Source organism: Phasianus colchicus, chromosome 5 (genome assembly GCF_987193195.1).
Source record: "Phasianus colchicus chromosome 5, bPhaCol1.hap1.1, whole genome shotgun sequence".
In the NCBI taxonomy this organism is placed as follows: Eukaryota; Metazoa; Chordata; class Aves; order Galliformes; family Phasianidae; genus Phasianus; species Phasianus colchicus.
In genome coordinates, this window is record NC_143440.1 from 48,319,763 (window position 1) to 48,338,647 (window position 18,885).

The 18,885-nt window shown below is 38.8% G+C and overlaps 1 long non-coding RNA gene across 1 annotated transcript; it reads left to right on the forward strand.

The window, feature by feature from the left end:
* Positions 1–1,411: 1,411 nt before the first annotated feature.
* LOC116228777 (uncharacterized) lies at positions 1,412–8,483 on the forward strand. Its single transcript, XR_004166863.2, has 2 exons — positions 1,412–3,771; positions 8,232–8,483. It is a non-coding gene; the product is annotated as an uncharacterized LOC116228777 (long non-coding RNA).
* The last annotated feature ends 10,402 nt before the right edge of the window (positions 8,484–18,885 follow it).

Genomic DNA, 18,885 nt, shown 5'->3' on the forward strand with positions numbered 1-18,885 from the left:
TCGCAGCACAACACAGGCTGAAAGCCAAGCTGTATGTGCAATACAACACTGACATGGGTGTACTGAGGTTAACATTGCCATAGATCACTGACTCCTCGATGAAAATGATTTTCTGGTCAAGATCATTACATCTTGCTGGCTATGCCCCTCAGACTGGAATGCTCAGAGGCAAAACTCAGCTCTCGGTATTCTTTGTCTTTTTCCCTTTTATGTTTTTTTTTTTTTTTTTTTTTTTTAACTTTTCTTTTGATCAATTGAAACCAGCCTCTTCACATATAACTTCATTTTTAACCCTTATGACTGTCCTCTATCCCACGGATTCTATTCCTAGGCAGCACTAAAACACATACGGAAATCTTCATAGGTACAGGATGGCTTTTGCTCTCTGCTGTATTTGGAAAAAACTGCAAACACTCTGGACTTCAGATAATACAAACCCCAGAAGAACTCTTACAGCAGCAACATAGAGCTGCTCAGTAAATATCAGATTAAGAGCCTAAATGCTTTTCTGTTGTGCATTTACCAAGGTCCTTTGATGCTTTGTGAAAATAAGTCAAATCACTTTGGGTAGTAAGGAGTAGTGGACTTTATGATTGCTGAGTATCACTGGCTGGTAATACAGCTATTAACTGTTGCACTGGTTTCTGGTTCTAACCAATTGTGTGACATTCTGTAAGTGCCTCATAATAGCACTTCTAGCAGTTTGTCCTACTTTTGAGGTTAACGACCAGTGAGATGATAGGAAGTGATAAGAGAACAAGTATGTAAGAACAGCAGCATTGAATATCCTTCCTTTACTAGGCTCTGTGCAACTCTCCTCATACCTTTCCCACGAACCTTTTGAGAGAGTTTGTTATGCACACTTGCAAGATGTGGTTCACACGGTAATGGATGGAGTCAGTTAAACTTCAGGGTGTCTCTTATTCTAACAGTTAGTTACAAAGCAAACATTTTTTTTCCATACCACACCATAGAGATAAAAAAATAACAGATTAAGGTGCAGCAGGAAAAAGAAAACAACTGGATAAACTGCATAATAAATTGTTACTCATAGAAGAGCTACTTTCAGGCACCACTTTTTAAATTTTCCATTATAGGCAACCTCCCTATTCCCCCCCTCCGGCCCCCCCCCCCAAAAAAAAAATTCTACCTTCAGTGCTTAAAAAAGTTGAACTCTGAAATATACTGATAATATTTCCTTAGAGACAGCAAAAAGACCATTCAGGGACCTTTTCTTAAAGCAACATAGATGAGAGCACAAAGGTACTTGAGTGAAATGTTTCTCTCAGAGCTTTGGTGAAAGTTTTAAGAGAGAAAGAGGAAAAAGAGAAAGAGGCAAATATGAGAGAAAGAAAGTTGAATTAGATTTGCTGCATTTAAAGGCCCATCAAGAAATATATATATAGCATATTTGTATTTATACACTCAATATATTTCTTGAAAATTGTGGTCCAAAAATATGGAAATAACAGTGTCTAGGCATGGTGTTCAACAGAAAGAAAGAATGCAAAATTTGCAATGATTTTAATAACAGCAACAAACTATTTAGCTTCCCTTGTTTTTGTGCCTACTGTATTGTGGTGTTCATATTTGTGTTTGAGTATAGGATTGTACCTTTCGTTCATGAAGGTTTTGTAATGAACTCCAAAGATCAGAGGCATACAGAGGAATGTATTTTGAAACCCTTCACATCTGACAACATCTATGCTCAAAACTAGTCTGCAATGGGTCAGAGGGCATGTTTGGGGGGTAATTCTGTGTAGCTCTGAGGTGTTACAAACACAGTATGCCCAGTCTTATAAGGCATTTGGGAACAAAGCTTATTGGCTTCTTCAGGTTAATTCAGAATCACAGAATCACAGAATCACAGAATGGCCTGGGTTGGAAGGGACCTCAAGGATCATGAATCTCCAACCCACTCTCTCCTCACCCCCCCAGGCAAGACCACCAACCTCCCCATTTAGTACTAGACCAGGCTGCCCAGAGCCCCATCCAATTTGGCCTTGAACACCTCCAGGGACGGGGCATCCACAACCTTTCTGGGCAGCCTGTTCCAGCACCTCACCACTCTCTCTCTAAAGAACTTCCCCCTGACATCCAACCTAAATCTTCCGTCCCTCAACTTATAACTATTTCCCCTCGTCCTACTGTTATCTACCATTTCAAACAGTTGATTCCCCTGCTGTTTGTAGGCTCCCTTTAGGTATGGGAAGGCTGCAGTGAGGTCACCCTGCAGCCTTCTTTTCTCCAGGCTGAACAAGCCCAACTCCCTCAGTCTGTCCTTGTAGGGGAGGTGTTCCAGACCTCTGATCATCTCTGTGGCTCTCCTCTGGACCCTCTCCAACAGATCTCTCTCTTTCTTGTACTGGGGGCTCCAGACCTGGATGCAGTATTCCAGATGGGGCCTCATGAGGGCAGAGTAGTGCTGGACAATCACCTCTTTGTCTCTGCTGGCCACGCCTCTTCTGATGGAACCCAAGATACCATTTGCTTGCTGAGCTGCAAGAGCACACTGCTGGTTCATGTTAAATTTTTCATCCACCAGGACCCCCCACGTCCTTCTCTGCAGAGCTACTTTCAGAGACTCCTCCTTCCAGTCTGTATATATACCTGGGATTCCTCCAGCCAAAGTGCAAGACCTTGCACTTTGCTGTGTTGAACCTCATTAGGTTCTCCTGGGCCCACCTTTCAAGTCTGTTGAGGTCCTTCTGAATGGCATCCCTTCCTTCCACTGCATCAACTGCACCACTCAGCTTGGTGTCATCAGCAAAGTTGCTGAGAGTGCACTCAATTCCATCATCATAGAATCATAGAATCACTCAGATTGGAAAAGACCTGAAAGATCTTGAGTCCAACCACAACCTAACCATACAACCTAACTAACAACCCTTTGCTAAATCATGCCCCTGAGCACCAGTGTTTCCTAATATCCAACCTAAACTTACCCTGGTGCAACTTGAGGCCATTTCCCCTCATCCTGTCACCTGTCACCAGTGAGAAGAGACCAACCCCACTCTTGCTGTAAGCACCTTTCAGATATTGGAAGAGAGCAATAAAATCTCCCCTCAGCCTCCTTTTCCCCAGACTGAACATCTCCAGTTCCTTCAGTCTCTCTCCTCATCAGGCATATTCTCCAAGCCCATCACAAGCCTTGTTGCCCTTCTTTGGACCTGCTCCAGCACCTCCATGTCCTTTCTGTACTGAGGTGCCCAAAACTGAACACAGTACTCGAGGTGAGGCCTCACTAATGCCGAGTACAGGACAGGATTACTTCCCTAGTTCTGCTCACCACTCCATTCCTGATCCATGCCAGGATGCCATTGGCCTTGGTGGCCACCTGGGCACACTGCTGGCTCATACTCAGTTGACTGTCTACTAGTACACCATCATCAATGTCAATGATAAAGATGTTAAAGAGGACAGAGTCCCAAGACAGACCCCGGGGGACACCACTCATTAACAGCCTCAACCTGGGCATAGAACCATTAATCACCACCCTCTGTGATTATTCAACCAATTCCTTATCCACCTGGTGGTTCACCCGTCAAATCCACATCTCTCCAATTTGGAGATAAGGATGTGGTGGGGGACTATGCCAAAGGCCTTTCACAAGTCCAGGTAAGTGACATCAGTCACCCTCCCTTTGTCCACCAATGCTGTCACCTCATTCTAGAAGGCCACCAGATTGGTTAGACATGACCTTCCCCTAGTGAAGCCATGCTGGCTGTTTGGAATCACAAGCTCAGGTCTTCCTGCTTGCTAACTTCTGAGGTATTTACACCCTTGTTTTTACTAATGCACTTTGCTGTGTGTTTCACTCTAGGGAGTGAAATATGGACCCCTTCTGACAAGTCTCCACCAGCTACACAACTCAGGCATTTCCAGTATTTTCAAAAGAACAGATGAGAACTGAATATGCTTTCCATCATCATGAAGAAGCTGCTGTCAGTCTTGTACTTGGGAGCTTCTCTGACTATGAAACTTCCACTTTGCCATCAGAATGAGATAGTTAAAATGTGAAGCTCTCTCTATATCTGTATTAGCAGTTTCACAGAGGAAAGAACTTGCTTTTATAGAAGCTTTTCTATCTATTATGTCAACTAAAAAATATTTTAATGGCAGCTTAAAAGCATTGGTGTTTTTTGTTTGTTTGTTTGTTTGTTTTTTGTTTTTTTTAGGCCACTGATGGAAGTTACCCTATTAGCCTATATTTTCCATTTATTGAGAGAGGAAAAGAGGAAAAGAGAGAGAAAAAGAAAGTAGAGGAAATAAAAGGAGATAGAAAAGGAAGAAGGAAAGAAAGAAAGAAGAAAATGTGAGAAAGAAAAGAGAGAGGAGAGAGAAAGAAATAAAGAAAATAGTCTTTTTTGCTGCAATTACTTCCCTTTAATGCATTTGCCAAAGTTTCCAACTGATATATTTCATGGTGACAAGTCACATGTTGTGTCAGTCATACTGGATTACATTAGCAGGCATGACTGACAAGCCCCAAAGTGACAGCACAATGCAACACATCATCGAGGAAATTAGAAAAAAAGTTTCCCCAAAGTATAATGAAAAAGATGCTGTAAAATATTCCTCCTAATTGTTCTCTTTGCCTCTAAATGCTGTGTGACTGGTGGTGAGACTTTTGTGAATCATTTACAGGAAGCACTATAGGTTTATTTAAAACTGAGAGTCTGGGAGGAGGGTAAAAGTGTACATATATGCGTTGGGGAGAGATTAGATCTACAAAGCTTTACAAAAATAGTGTGTTTTCATGTTATGTTATATTTGAGTTTGGTCTGATATGCATAGATGTGTTGTATGTTCTCCTACAAATTCTTCATACCCCATCTTTTTCCTCTTTTTATCATTTCAAGAAAAATAGGTTGTCTTAACATATTGTAGACAGATGTGAACTCCCACTGCCTTAACTGTGAGCTGCCCAAATGCAGCTCTCTTAGCTGGGAACCTGTAGAGAGGCAGAATATCGCAGCTTGGTCTGCCTTTTCTTTAACGCGGTTACAGATCTGCACAGCTTTTCAGCAGCTGTGAGCACAGAAAAACTAAGCTTGAACCTTCAATCTATTTTCTCCATTAAATTCATCTCCATGATAAAAAATGTTTTACTTTTGTCCATTTGAAAGACACACCTAGGTGCAACCTAATATGGGCCTGTCAGAAATACCCGGATTAGCACAAGCATTTCTGGTAGAAGCACTTGATTTTTTTCAAAGCCAGAGCACATTGCTGAAACTTTATGATGTGTGGTCAGTACAAAACATATTGTTACTCTGCCATCACTGGGGGTGGGGATTGTAGAATCCTCCATCCTTCCATAACCCTGACAGTGCTCCACAGTGTTGCTCTCAGTGAGTTCTTCTCCAATCTATACGCACATTTGGGATTGCACCAACTCATGTGAAACACCTCATGCTAGCCCTTGTTGAATTTCATTAAGTTCTTGTGGGTCTACTTTTCAAGCAAAGTTGGCAATGTTGTACTTAAATGTTAGCAAGAGCAGGATGGACACTTTTCCCTCGGTTGAACTCTGAATATTATTGACAGAGCTTATATCTTTAATTTAACAGGGTTAATTTAAATTCACAAATGAAACCTTTAAACTGATATAATCAGGGTCATGCAATGGCTGACTGCTCTCTTTTAAAGTAACATCATTAAAATTGGGACTTAAACTCACTAATGTATTTCTGTATAAATTGAAATGTCATAACTGCCCTTGGACAAAATTAGACCATACTAAATGCAACTGAATGAGATTTTCAGTCAATAAATAATAATTAGTATCTTAATCCATAGCCATATACAATTGCTGTTACCATATGCCTGGCTTAGATGGACATATACATATTAACATGTTAAGCTATAATCACTCAACCACCTGTCTGAGCTTTCAAAATAAGTTATTTTGTGTGTAGAAACATCATTTTCATAATATGTAAGCCAGATAAACAGTACCAGTAGGGTTTACTATAGGGAAACCATAGAATCATAGAATGGTTTGAATTGGGACATTAAAGATCAATCAGTTCCATGTCTCCTTGTCATGGGCAGGGACATCTCCCACTGGATCAGGTTGCCCAAAACTCCATCCAACCTGGCCTTGAACACTTCCAGGGATGGGTTTTCCACAGTTTCTCTGTACAACTTGCTCCAGTGCCTCACCATCCTAATGTGTTAGGTCATATCAGTCAGAATTTCAGATAGTAACTTTTGAATAAGTCTGACAGTCTGTCACCCAGCTCCTACCTAGCACTTAAAAAAATTCATAAGGTCCAAGCAAAGTGTAACCTGCAGTCAAACTTCATTTAAATTGTATATACAAAGATTGCTTTACCTTGTTCTTAATTTTTTTTTAGTTTTTTTTTTTTTTTTTTTTTAATTAAGCCAAAATAGTGGGGTATTATGGGACTGGAAAAACACACAAGATTTAACTGGCTATAGAAAAATCTCTGCCACGCTAAATTCAACCAGGATAAAAAGATAATGCATGAAAATTCCTTCTATTTTGGCATCAGTATCTGTTGATTTACTGATGTGGTGCAATGGACATATGTACATACATAGTCTGATTCCTTTAGACATGAACTAAACTTTTGATGCCCACTGCAAGCAATGGACAGGATACTGAAAGATTAAGCCTTAGATGTAACATTCAGCTGCATGAAATTGTTGTGGGCAGATGCCCTATCTTAGTTCTCTATTCCCTACTTATCTGCAGGGGAATGTAAAAAATTAATTCTTTCAATTTTTGCTCAAAAGTCAATTCTTGCTCAGGTTTTGGTTAGAGAAATTATGTTAAGTTCTCTTCTTGTAAACATCTGTCCCAAAATCTTGTGTAGAATACATGTTTTATTATGAAAGCGTATTTTCCTCTGGTTTACAACAGAAGCTGATAACCACTAAACATACTTAGCAAATATCTCCTAAGCAAATCTGTTTCTTTGTTTGTTTGTTTTTGTTTGTTACTTTGTTTTTGTTTTTGCATACGCAGCCTTTACCTTTCAACAGTGTATTAAAGAGAGTTGGTACACTTTTGTTTATTGTGCTGGACGAAGTCCACACAGGCTAAAGTGCCAGTGAAGTCAGTAAGAGGTGTATGAATTCAAGGGGAAAAAGGACAGGAAGAAAAAAAAAAAAAAACATACAAAAAAAGCTGCTTCAGAAGACCTTTTCTTTTAAGTAGTTCCTGTTCCTTGTCAAAAGCTTTTGGGTGGATGTCCTGTTCCAAAATCTTTTTGTGGGTTTTGCATACACATTCTGCAGAGAGCAGAGAGAGAGGGGAGGGTCAGCACAGCAGGACCTAAGATGTTAGGATGAATCTAAAGTTCCATTGAAACTTTCTCTCTGTATAAAATAGGATTTTTTTTTTTTTTTTTTTTTTTTTAAACTACAGATGAATGGATGGGTATTAAAAAAGTGCCTACTGATTCCTTTTTCTTGTAGCTGGCTGCAAATATCCTGCATGACCATGGGCTGAGAAGTAACAGATAATTAATGCTAGGAAGACTGCAAAATGTTTGCAATATTCATCCAGTTTGTGTGTTTATCCAAACTTCTTTGGCCTAGAGACAGGACTGACAGAAAAGCTTTCTTCTTAGGAGATTCTTGCCACCACCTGATTGTCAAAGAGTCTGAAACACTGGAAGAATACACTTCTGTGTGATGTTTCAGTAATTAGGCTTTTGAGTTGTTCTTGAATTGGGGTCATGTACATCAGCATAGATCTAATGATGTCAACTAAAGATCTGTCTCATAAAATTCAAAGGGAAGTTAAAATAAATCAGCATCAATGTAGTTCAGTCTTTTTTTTTTTTTATCTTCAAGGAGGGATCTTTTTAATTTGGGTTTAGTTTGAGGTTTCAGCTGCTCAGGCCATTCATACAGTACGCATAAAACAAAAGTCCTTGATCCAACTTCAGGAAAGTTCTAATCTATAGCAGTGAATAACACCTCAGTAACACATGTGCTATACTCTTATCCATGTTTTTGGAACTGTACAATTTCACATTGTTATTATTTCATCAGAAGTTCAAATTCTGGCAATTTTACCTCTGCTATTTACAAAAATATATTTTACTGCTAGTTTAACCATTCTGGGTTTTGCTTTGTATAATTTATGCATTTCAAACAATAATGCATTCAAAAAGAAACATCTCCCTCCATCTTACACTGAATGTTGTCATTATGACTCTGCATTGACTCCAAGATCCAAATTTATTTTCCAGTTCAGTGGACTGTTTGGGAATGCCACTGAAGAGAGTTACTGGGCCTTCTCTGGAAGAAGCCAATTTGTAACTGCTGTTAACCAGATGAGAGAAGAAAAGCTCTAAACCACTAGCATCTTAACTGAAGATGGGGGATGTGCATTGCAGCCAACTCACAGACATGAAAACAAAGGAAGATACGAGAACAATGAAGGTCTGATGAAGAACAGGAAAGGGTTTTCAGATTTTAAATAAAAGCTTGCACTTAACGTAGATGTTGATTATAATGACAACAAAGGATACTTTTCTTCATTATTATGTCAGTAGTGCTTCTGAAAACATAACTATAGCTCAAAAGCTCAGTTTTACTGGAAGATGAGAAAGAGAGAAAATCATAACTTTCTACACCTGAAGGATATAGCCAGGTTACAGAACTTTAAGGGAGTGTCACTTTGGTCTTTCTGTTAACTGTCTATCTGCTGAAAGATGTAAGTGCAAAACAAAGATCATAATGACCACAGTGTGGCTAACTTTGGCTGGAAACCAAGAAAATCCAAGTTTATCTTGCATTCAAATTGCTCCCCAGGAATCTGGATTAGCTTCATGCACCTAAGTGATTCTGGGACTGAGTTCAAATTTGCAGCTGTTTTATTATCTGTATTAGACTTCCTTCCTAAAAGCTATCCTATGCTCCAGCCCCTAGTTTTCTTGCTTCCTACCTAACCATAAAGGAATGTTACCTGTTTTACTACAAAAACATACCACAAAAAATATTAGCCTCATTATCTGTTACATTAAGATGCAAAGGTATCAGCCAGATACCTTTTTTCACACAGAGGGTGGTGACATACTGGAACAGGTTGCCCAAGATGTTGTGGATGCCCCATCCCTGGAGGCATTCAAGGCCAGGTTGGATGTGGTTCTGGGCAGCCTGGTCTAGTGGTTGGTGAGCCTGCACATAGCAGAGGGGTTGAAACTAGATGATCTTTGAGGTCCTTTTCAACACAGTCCATTCTATGATTCCATGATTCTGTGACATAATGTATATATTCTTCAAATGGTTTTTTAAAAGGAGCTGACTCCACCATACAACTTAGAAATTCTTATTTTGCTGGCCAAATCTGTTCAATGGATGTGTATGTTCAAGTCATTGTTCACAGAAAGCCAAATTCAAGGCTTTGAAAAGAAGCCATATTTTAATTTCATTATTTTATCAGTGGATGAGTCAAAAGCTTGGTTTTTCACTTAGGACTGATTGTTGAAAGCCAGAAAGACCATGCTCAGGGACAGAAGAAAGAAAAGCAGGCTGTTATTTCTGTTATCCATTACCCTGACCCAGCACATGCTCAGAAAAAGATGGGGTAGGCTTATCTGCATTTTGATTCTATTCAGTAGTCATTGTCTCTGAAAATGCAAATAAAATAACAAACGTGATAAAGCAGAGCAGGAAAAATCTCTCTCATTTTAAAGCAGATGTTTGGGTGCCAGCTGCTTAGTAACAAATACTTCTTTAATGAAATCAAACAATCCAGCAGGGTTTATTGGTTGCTAACAATTGTTTTAAATACAGTCTGGTAGGCCGGGCTGTTTGCATCCTTTTTTGTCCAATTAGTTCAGTTGGCATGAATTAGAGATACTTTGCTATTATCTTAAAAAAAAAAAAAAAAAAAAACAAAAAACAAAAAAAAAAACCTCAGCTCACTAGAAAGCATATTATTTTCGACCAGAATGAAGTGTGTGAGAGATGCATAGAATAAAAGATTGTGATGCTATTCCATCTGTGTAGGGGAAGGCAGCAGTGTGCCTTATCGAACTCTTTCACCTCAGCTACTATAGTTCAAATCAATGTTGAGATCTTGAGTGAAGAGGATGTGGTATTCTGTCCTTGGAGCCTGTTGAACAGTGGAAAGGACAAGGACCTCTGTGTTTTTGTGGCTCTTCAGAGCCAATTTCTGCAAGAAGTGTAAGAGAATCCTGTGAAAACTTAAATCTTAGGGCTGACCTCTATCTGCTTGTAGTTCTGCTCTTGCTAACATTGAGGGGAAGTAAATCAGCACTATTGCAAGCTGATGGACTAGATGACACAAGAAGTCCTTTTAGTCCTGTTTTCTTTGAACTTATGAAAATCCACCATTGACTACAGAATTGAAATAGTTCTATTCCCAGACAAAGCTCTGGCATTTCACTGAATTACATATCAGTCATATCAGAACTAGTCAGAAATCCCTAAACATCTAGCTATTTTCAGTACACCTGCAGAGCCATTAAAGCATTCATTAAGGGACTGATCCTGCAGGGTTTTTAGATTCAGCAGTGATTGTCTCTGGTTTCCTGGGAATTTTTAATATGAAAGGATTGAAGGCTCAGACCAAAACACGTGTGCTGTATGCAACAGACGTATGTGAAGTTCATTGTTGCTGATTTCAACTATTTTTTCTCTGCTTCAGTGAGCACGAGAAATATTGTATTCTAAGTGTTGGACGCACCTCACAGAACCACAGTACCAAGCTGAGATAACCATTCAAAAGCACATGCAGCTAAGAAAACAAATGGAGTAGATAATTGACTAAAAACACTAATGTGTTTCCCTGAATGATGTGTTTAGACAAACAAGTGCTGGCATATGATATATTGAAACTAAATGGTAGTTTGAAACTGTAGATGCTTGGGCCCCACACTGTGGGGTAAGGGTATCAAAATGTTCACAGATAAATGGCTTTGTTAAGCCTTTGCTCATATAGCAGATATCCACACAAGCAGACCTGTTGTTGTCATTATGGTTATTCAAGTGAATAAGAATTGCTGACACCAAGTGTGCAGAATGGGACTCATATATATTTTCAAACTAAATGATTCACATGAAACTCACTGACTGGCTGAGACTGACAATCTTTTTGGAATGCATTGTGTTTCATTCTGTGTCCCTATTTTGTCAGGCATTTTGATCAGTGAATGAGAAAGATAGCATCTTGTACCTTACACCAGTGAGCACCCTGACCCACAACACAACCTGTGAAACTTGTAGTGTCTTTATATCCAGCTCTGCATCTGAACTCCCCACTGTAGACCCATGTCTAAATTTGCCTGTGTAGTCAAGTCAAGAACATATTTTTTCCCACAAAACATGTAAATCCCTATTTCCTCCAGACATCTTATCTTATCCTGATTCATATTTTTACGTTTATTTGAAAGTTAGAGGCAACCTCTTGTTCACTACTGCACTAGGGATCAGGTGTTCTGGAAGTAGATTGTGATCTTCAGATGGACAAATAGCCTATACTTCCTATTTCACAACACCTCAAACCCAAACCTGTCACCAGCGTGGTCAGGTTAGAGGAGTTGGCACACTGATGTTCCTCAGCCTATTGTGTCTACAAAGTTCCAGTGTATTAGCTGAGGTGTCGAAATGGCCTGATTATCAGGTATAGCTTTTGCTTAGCAGTTAGCTGACACTGCGTATCAGTAAGATCACTAACACCATCAGTCTAGATTACGACCTGATAAAAAGCCATTGGCTATTGGCTTTGAGATTATTTAAAAGGATACACAGAACAGAAAATGTTCTATTATAATGTAAGCTACCAGTAAGGAAAGTGTGTTTTAACACCATGGGCTCCTATTCACAAGGAAGTTAAGCTTTCCCTTGGATGGCTGCAGAGGTTCCCATATTTTTCTGTGGATCCTTTTTCCTTCAGAAATAGTTACCACTTTGACCATCTCATTATTCCTTATATATAATAGCTGAAACAGTCAGAGCTTGGTGGAACTGTATTTGCTGTTCCAACAATTTAACTCCATTCATTGCAGGACTTAACAAGCATACATACTATATTGTGGTTTAATGTTCTTGAGACTCCAACTCCATTCCATGGAAGGTACTTTATTGCATATTCAAAAATACTATTATTACTACAATAGTCCCACAAAAAAGGGTTCAGGCCTTCTTATGCCAGGCACTATTCAAATATTTAGTCATAGACAGTCCTTGAGGTCAAGGTTTTACACAATATGTAGGTGAGCACAGAAGAGGGAAACAAAGGCAAAAGGAGGCTAAATTTCTTTTCATACTCAGGGATGGAAGGCAAACAAATCATTTGAGCATTGGAACTGGTATCCCAAAAACTTCTCTTAAGATCAGCTACAAACTTTATGACATTTATACAATGAATTTGTATTCAGTTTTTGCTTTATCACTGATCTTAGGAGGTAATTTCTCAAATTAACACGGTCTTTTTTAACTTCTTTAGAAGAGGGAGTACACTACCATTATGAAGACACACCAGAAGACCATAATAAAAGACAGGCTTTCACTATTTTGAAGATTAAATGTAATGATGTATTTAATATTTCAAATCCCACTGACATAAATATATAGTAGTAGCAGCAGACCTACATGTGTTACAGTAATAAGATTTATATTCCTTGGCCTGGAGACCTGAGATGTAGATGAGTCCCTGTAGTGCTGTATGTTGAACATAAACATATCTTTTCTCTTCCACAAGCCAAATCAGAAAATATTTATTTTCCAGTCTTCCTATCTATTTGAAGTAGAGCACAAGAGAAAATCTTGGTTGAATTGCTGGTAATTCTATGTTTCTGTGATACCTTTGTTAATTCCTCTCCAGCTGAATATGTAAAACAGCTCACCTGGCTCTGTGTAAACCAGATACATCTTGATCGACTGATCAGGCACAGACATTTGTAACATGTACAATGTATCTCCTTCTAAAGAAGATACTGTTATACCAGATGAATTGTTTCTAATTAATGATAATAGGTGCAAAACTAATTGGCTCAATTGTTAATGCCTACAATGCAGACCATTAAAGTTAGTTCAGACCAATTCCGTATGACATGACCTGTTTCAAATTACAGCAGAGATCTTGAGTGGGTTAAAGGAGAGTTCTGAAGTTCAGCTACTTGCCAGGAAGAATGAGTCTGTCCATCTGGGCTTTTAGTTTTGTATTATCTGTACCACAAAAAGAAAGGAGCAAACTGGCAAACTGAACTCAAAGTTGCTTAACTTCAAACATAAGTAGAGAGTCTGGCCTGTGGCTTTCAAGAGAAACAAAACCAAGAAGTGACTTCAACTTTGCTCTTTCCTGGATGTTACCTTCTGTGCTGATTTGAAAAACAATGATAAGAAGATTCAACAGGAGAAAGGAAATGCTTAAAAAAGTACCTTTGACACCACTTCCAAGGTTGTCTATCTGCACATCACAAAGAGAATTTCTGTATGAAAAATATGTGGGGATTCTAAGCAGAGAGGTTTCATATTCCTTAAGCATATGACTCAGAGTGAAGCCACCTTAAATTAGAAGCATTTATGACATTTTCAGAATGGATAGATGGGAAAATCCCTATTCCAATTTTTCTACAGGTTTTTTTTTTTTTTTTTTTTTTTTTTAATTTTCTTAATTTTCATTGTAGGTCATTTCCCCAAGCACTTTTGTTTCCATTTTATCCAGTGCTCTACCTCCTCCCTACTCACTGCAGTCGTATCATCTTGATTTTTTTCAGTTTTCCCATTTCTGGAATATCTTTTTTTTTTTTTTTTTTTTTTTTTCCTCCTTCACTGCACAGCCAGGTTAAATTTGAAATCTGATGTTCATAGACCTCTTCTCATTCTTTTTAGTTGTTCTTTTCAATTTGCAGAGTGGCCTAGGAGCAAGCATTTTAGATTTTACATGTTTCAGCATGTAATAGCTAGTTAGACACATGCTATTTGGAATCATATTAAAGCAGATGCCAATTGCTAAAATGAGGTACACATATTTTAACAAAATTGTTATGGAATTCTCTCATTTTGTCTACTTTAGAACACTTGACATTGCAAATTTAAAGGAGTAAAATTCAGTCTGGCCTCCAAACCTTACAAAGCAATTAACTGAGACTTTACAAAAAAAAAACAAAAAAAACCCCATAATTTGCAAACCAGCACGCTATTAACATATTAATACTATGACCCTTTCAGTACAGAAGCTCATGAATTCAGCGGTGCTACATCTACAGGATGCTGTGACAGAAGTAGAAAAGTAAAGTAATGTAGCTCAATTACACCAATCAAAAGGTTGCTGTGTTCAAAGACAAGGATTAGTGTTAATAATTTTTCTCCAGGGAAGAAAATGCTGTATCCAGGTTCCTTTAGGGCCTGTAGATCCTTGTCAGGATGCAGAAAGGAAAGAATTCCTGTAACTAGGTCATTTAACTTCCTTTGTTTGGCAAGAATGGTTTATGAGATAAAACATTAGAAGATGCTTCCCTGCATAATTGTTATTTTGCTATGATTGATTATATTTACTAGGGTTAAATAACTATATTTGTGAACAGAAAATGCTTAAATCTTAAAAAATTCTCATTAAAAAATCCATGAAAAGCACAAAAACATTCTTCAGTATCAATTTAAGACTCTAAAGTTACATTTACTTTTATTATACTTCAGCATAATAGTTAGATAAAGTGCATATAAGACACAGGTATTACTGTATTTATTTTTATATACATACACTATATATTTGGTTAGTTAGGTTGCAGTAACACAAAATAGCTGAAGCAGGGACAGTAGGTGTAATATTCAAATTGAAATAAATGTGACTAGAATCAGTCTATAATGAGTTTACCTCCTTTCTTCATCATTACAGTAATAATCTCATAGTTGAGAGAAGTGCAAAGCAGAATGTGAGATATCAGAGCAGTACTTGAGACTCCAGCAAACAAATTATTTTGTGTTAGTTTGAGGTCACTGATGAATTTTAAAGAGATTAACAAAAGACAAAATAGGAGGGACTGCATCCAAGAGAGCACGTGATCCTAGATAGCCAGCATGGCTTCACCAGGGGAAGGTCATGCTTAACTAATCTTGTGGCCTTCTATGATGGAGTGACGGCATTGGTGGACGAAGGGAAGGCAACTGATGTCATTTACCTGGACCTGAGCAAGGCCTTTGACATGGTCCCCCATCACATCCTCATCTCCAAACTGGAGGGAAGTGGATTTGACGGGTGGACAACTAGATGGATAAGCAATTGGTTGAAAGGCCGCAGACAGAGGGTGGTGGTCAATGGCTCTATGTCCAGGTGGAGGCCGGTAACGAGCGGTGTCCCTCAAGGGTCTGTCTTGGGACCGGTGCTCTTTAACATCTTTATTAATGACATCGATGAGGGAATGGAGTGCACCCTCAGCAAGTTTGCTGATGACACCAAGCTGAGTGGTGCAGTCGATACGGTGGAGGGAATGGAGGCCATTCAGAGGGACCTTGACAGGCTGGAAAGCTGGGCTCGGGTGAACCTAATGAGGTTCAATAAGGCAAAGTGCAAGGTTTTGCACTTGGGCCGGAAGAACCCCAGGCACCTGTACAGGCTGGGGGGAGTTGTCCTTGAGAGCAGCTCGGCAGAGAAAGACCTAGGGGTCCTGATAGATGAGAAACTTAACATGAGCCAGCAGTGCGCTCTGGCAGCCCGGAAAGCAAATGGGATCCTGGGCTCCATCAGGAGAGGGGTGGTCAGCAGGGATAGGGAGGTGATTGTCCCTCTCTACTCTGCTCTTGTGAGGCCCCATCTGGAGTACTGTGTTCAGGTGTGGAGCCCTCAGTACAAAAAAGACATGGAGATTTTGGAAAGGGTCCAGAGGAGGGCCACGAAGATGATCAGGGGGCTGGAGCACCTCCCCTATGAGGACAGGCTGAGGGAGTTGGGTTTGTTCAGCCTGGAGAAGAGAAGGTTGCGGGGCGACCTCATTGCAGCCTTTCAATATCTGAAGGGAACTTACTCCCAGGAGGGGAGTAAACTCTTCATAAGGGCTGATAATAGCAGGACACGGGGAAATGGTTTTAAGTTAAAAGAGGGAAGATTTAGGTTGGATGTTAGGGGGAAGTTTTTTACTAGGAGGGTGGTTAGGTCCTGGAACAGGCTGCCCAGGGATGTTGTGGATGCCCCGTCCTTGGAGGTGTTCAAGACCAGGTTGGACGAGGCTCTGGGCAACCTGATCTAGTAAAGGTGTATGTTTGGTGGCCCTGCTAGGCAGGGGGGTTGGAACTACATGATCCTTGAGGTCCCCTCCAACCCAGGTCATTCTGTGATTCTGTGATTCTGTGATTCTGTGATTAAACCTCTTGTAAAAGACAGCAAAACCTCTTGTGAGTACCCTTCTCTGTCCTCCCATCGGTAACCCAAGTTGTCTGCTTCCACATATTGTTTCCCACCTGGTCTTGTTAAATATGTGCTGATACTGTTGTGATTTTTCTGTTCCTCACTGAAACCTCCCTCTTTACTTAAGGTAAATATTTGAATTAGGACAAAATATAGAATCATAGAATCATAGAATTGCTCAAGTTGGAGAAGACCTTTAAAGATCATTGAGTCCAATCACAACCTAACCATATCACCCTAACAACCCTCTGCTAAATCATGTCCCTGAGCACCACATCCAAACGGATTTTAAAATATCCAGGGATGGTGACTCAACCACCTCCCTGGGGAGCCTATTCCAGTGCTTAACAACCCTTTCTGTAAAGAAGTTTTTCCTGATATCCAACCTAAACTTACCCTGGTGCAACTTGAGGCCATTTCCCCTCGTCCTGTCACCTGTCACCAGTGAGAAGGGACCAACCCCACTCTCTCTGTAAGCACATTATCATATGTTGGTACATAATGAAAAGTAGAAAAGTGGAGGTAAGTGTTTAGTCTATTTATATTCTAATTTATTATTAACATTTGTCTTGGATTTCTTTGAAATTCAAGGACCAAGATTCAGATGTTGATAAGCTGCTGTCAAAACTTTGTTTCTGTGTTGCTAAAATCTTCATCCGATAACTTGCTAAAAGAAAGGGAGTGTATTGCAGATTCCTGTGCTTTTGTATTCACTACATACTTGGTAATTGCTAACTTCGTTTATATAGGGCTGGGTCAAATTCAAACCTTGCCACATTTCAACATTTTTATTCTTAATTTTACACGTATGGAGTTATTTTGAATTCATCAGATGAACAAAGATATCCCTGCGATTTTGAAAGTTATTGCCAAAACATGTGCTGTATTATTTCCACATTAATGACATGTAATTGTTTCAGATGAAAAAAAAAGTCTACTAGTATATGTATAAATGTAAAATAAATAACTAATACAAAACATACAGTACATATTGTGTTTCCCTCCAGTTATTACATGAAAGTCATTAACATGCTTAGGCTTGTAGAGGTTTCTTTTTTTGTGTCTTTTCTACATACTTGTTTCCTGTTCTTAGGAAGTTCCTAGCACCTAAATAAATTACGTCATACTAAAGTGCTTTGAAGGAATTAGAGCCATAAAAATTAGGTCTTTAAAGGACTTGTATTAAATGATTTTCTGGATTCTTAAGTATGTGATTCTTCTCTGAGTAACTGTAGGTTTGAGTTGTTAACAATTTGAGTTGCTTTTAAAGAATAAGAATTAATTGTGTTGTTTTTTTTTTTTTTTCTGTTTAAAGAGAAAGAATTCTGTTTTTCTTCTCTTATTCAAAACAAATGAAATCAACGCTTTTCAATGCAAAACAAAGCTCACAAAATGTTCATGTTTAACTTCTGTCTTTTGTTGAAATCAAATTGTCTTTTTTCTATGTTAACTTATTTTTAATCACAACACAACAACAGTTCTAATTGACAACTAAATATTCTGCCCTCAGAGGTCAAATTGGAATTTTCCAACTGTGTTACAATTTATTGCTCCTTCTCTTTTAAAGTGGTGTGTCCACACAAATGATGTTATTATCAGGAATTATTTTCTCTTCTATGATTTCTAATTTCTTAGCAGGAAAAAGTAATTTCATGTATGTAGGTTGCTCAGAAAGTAATGCCTCCTACTTATTTCCATGGAAATTACAGCAGACACAAAGAGCACAATAGAACTACCTGATAGATCAAATTCTCAGCTACAAAACACAGTTTTCCAACATAATTACCACCATTAACGGTATGTTTTCACCAGCAATGAACAAGACCTTTCATGCTGCACTCATAAAAATCTGCACCAGTGGAGGTGACTGAGGTTGCTGTCATCACTACTGAAATGCCTCAATGTGCTCACATCCACTGTGCTCCATAAATGTTCAGCCAGCATTGATGGATTTCAATGGATGCCATTTTTTTCTTTATGGAGAAATTCAATGCCACACCTTTGCTTCATATGCACATCCATGTCAGATGTCATTTTGTCAGACTGCTGCTCTGCTGCCATATGTCACATGGAAAAAAAATGTGATGAAATATTGGCAGGAAGGTTTAACCTCTACTGCCATACCACCAATATCTGCCTCTGACACTGTGGGCCAGCGTTATGAAACAGGAGACATTACTTGTGGAGCAGCACTCTATAATTTCCAACCAGTTCTAATAAAATTTACTCTTTCCTCGAAGTATTGTGTTACTGTTAATATACCCCAAAGAAAAGGAGGGAAAATTCAAGAAATACTAATTGATTGTATGAAGCAACATATGCAAATACTGAAAATAAAAGCTGCCAACACTGTGACAGGTATATTTTCAGAATATTCTTTCTCTTTTTGTGTTTCCAGTGCAACACCATAAGATTTTGTTCCATTTTAGTGTTGCACCTCAGTTTCCAGAAGGGCAAATTTTAATGCTATGTTAGCTGATATAAATCTTATGGCTCCTGTGTTTATTAGTATATGAAGTGTCTTAAAT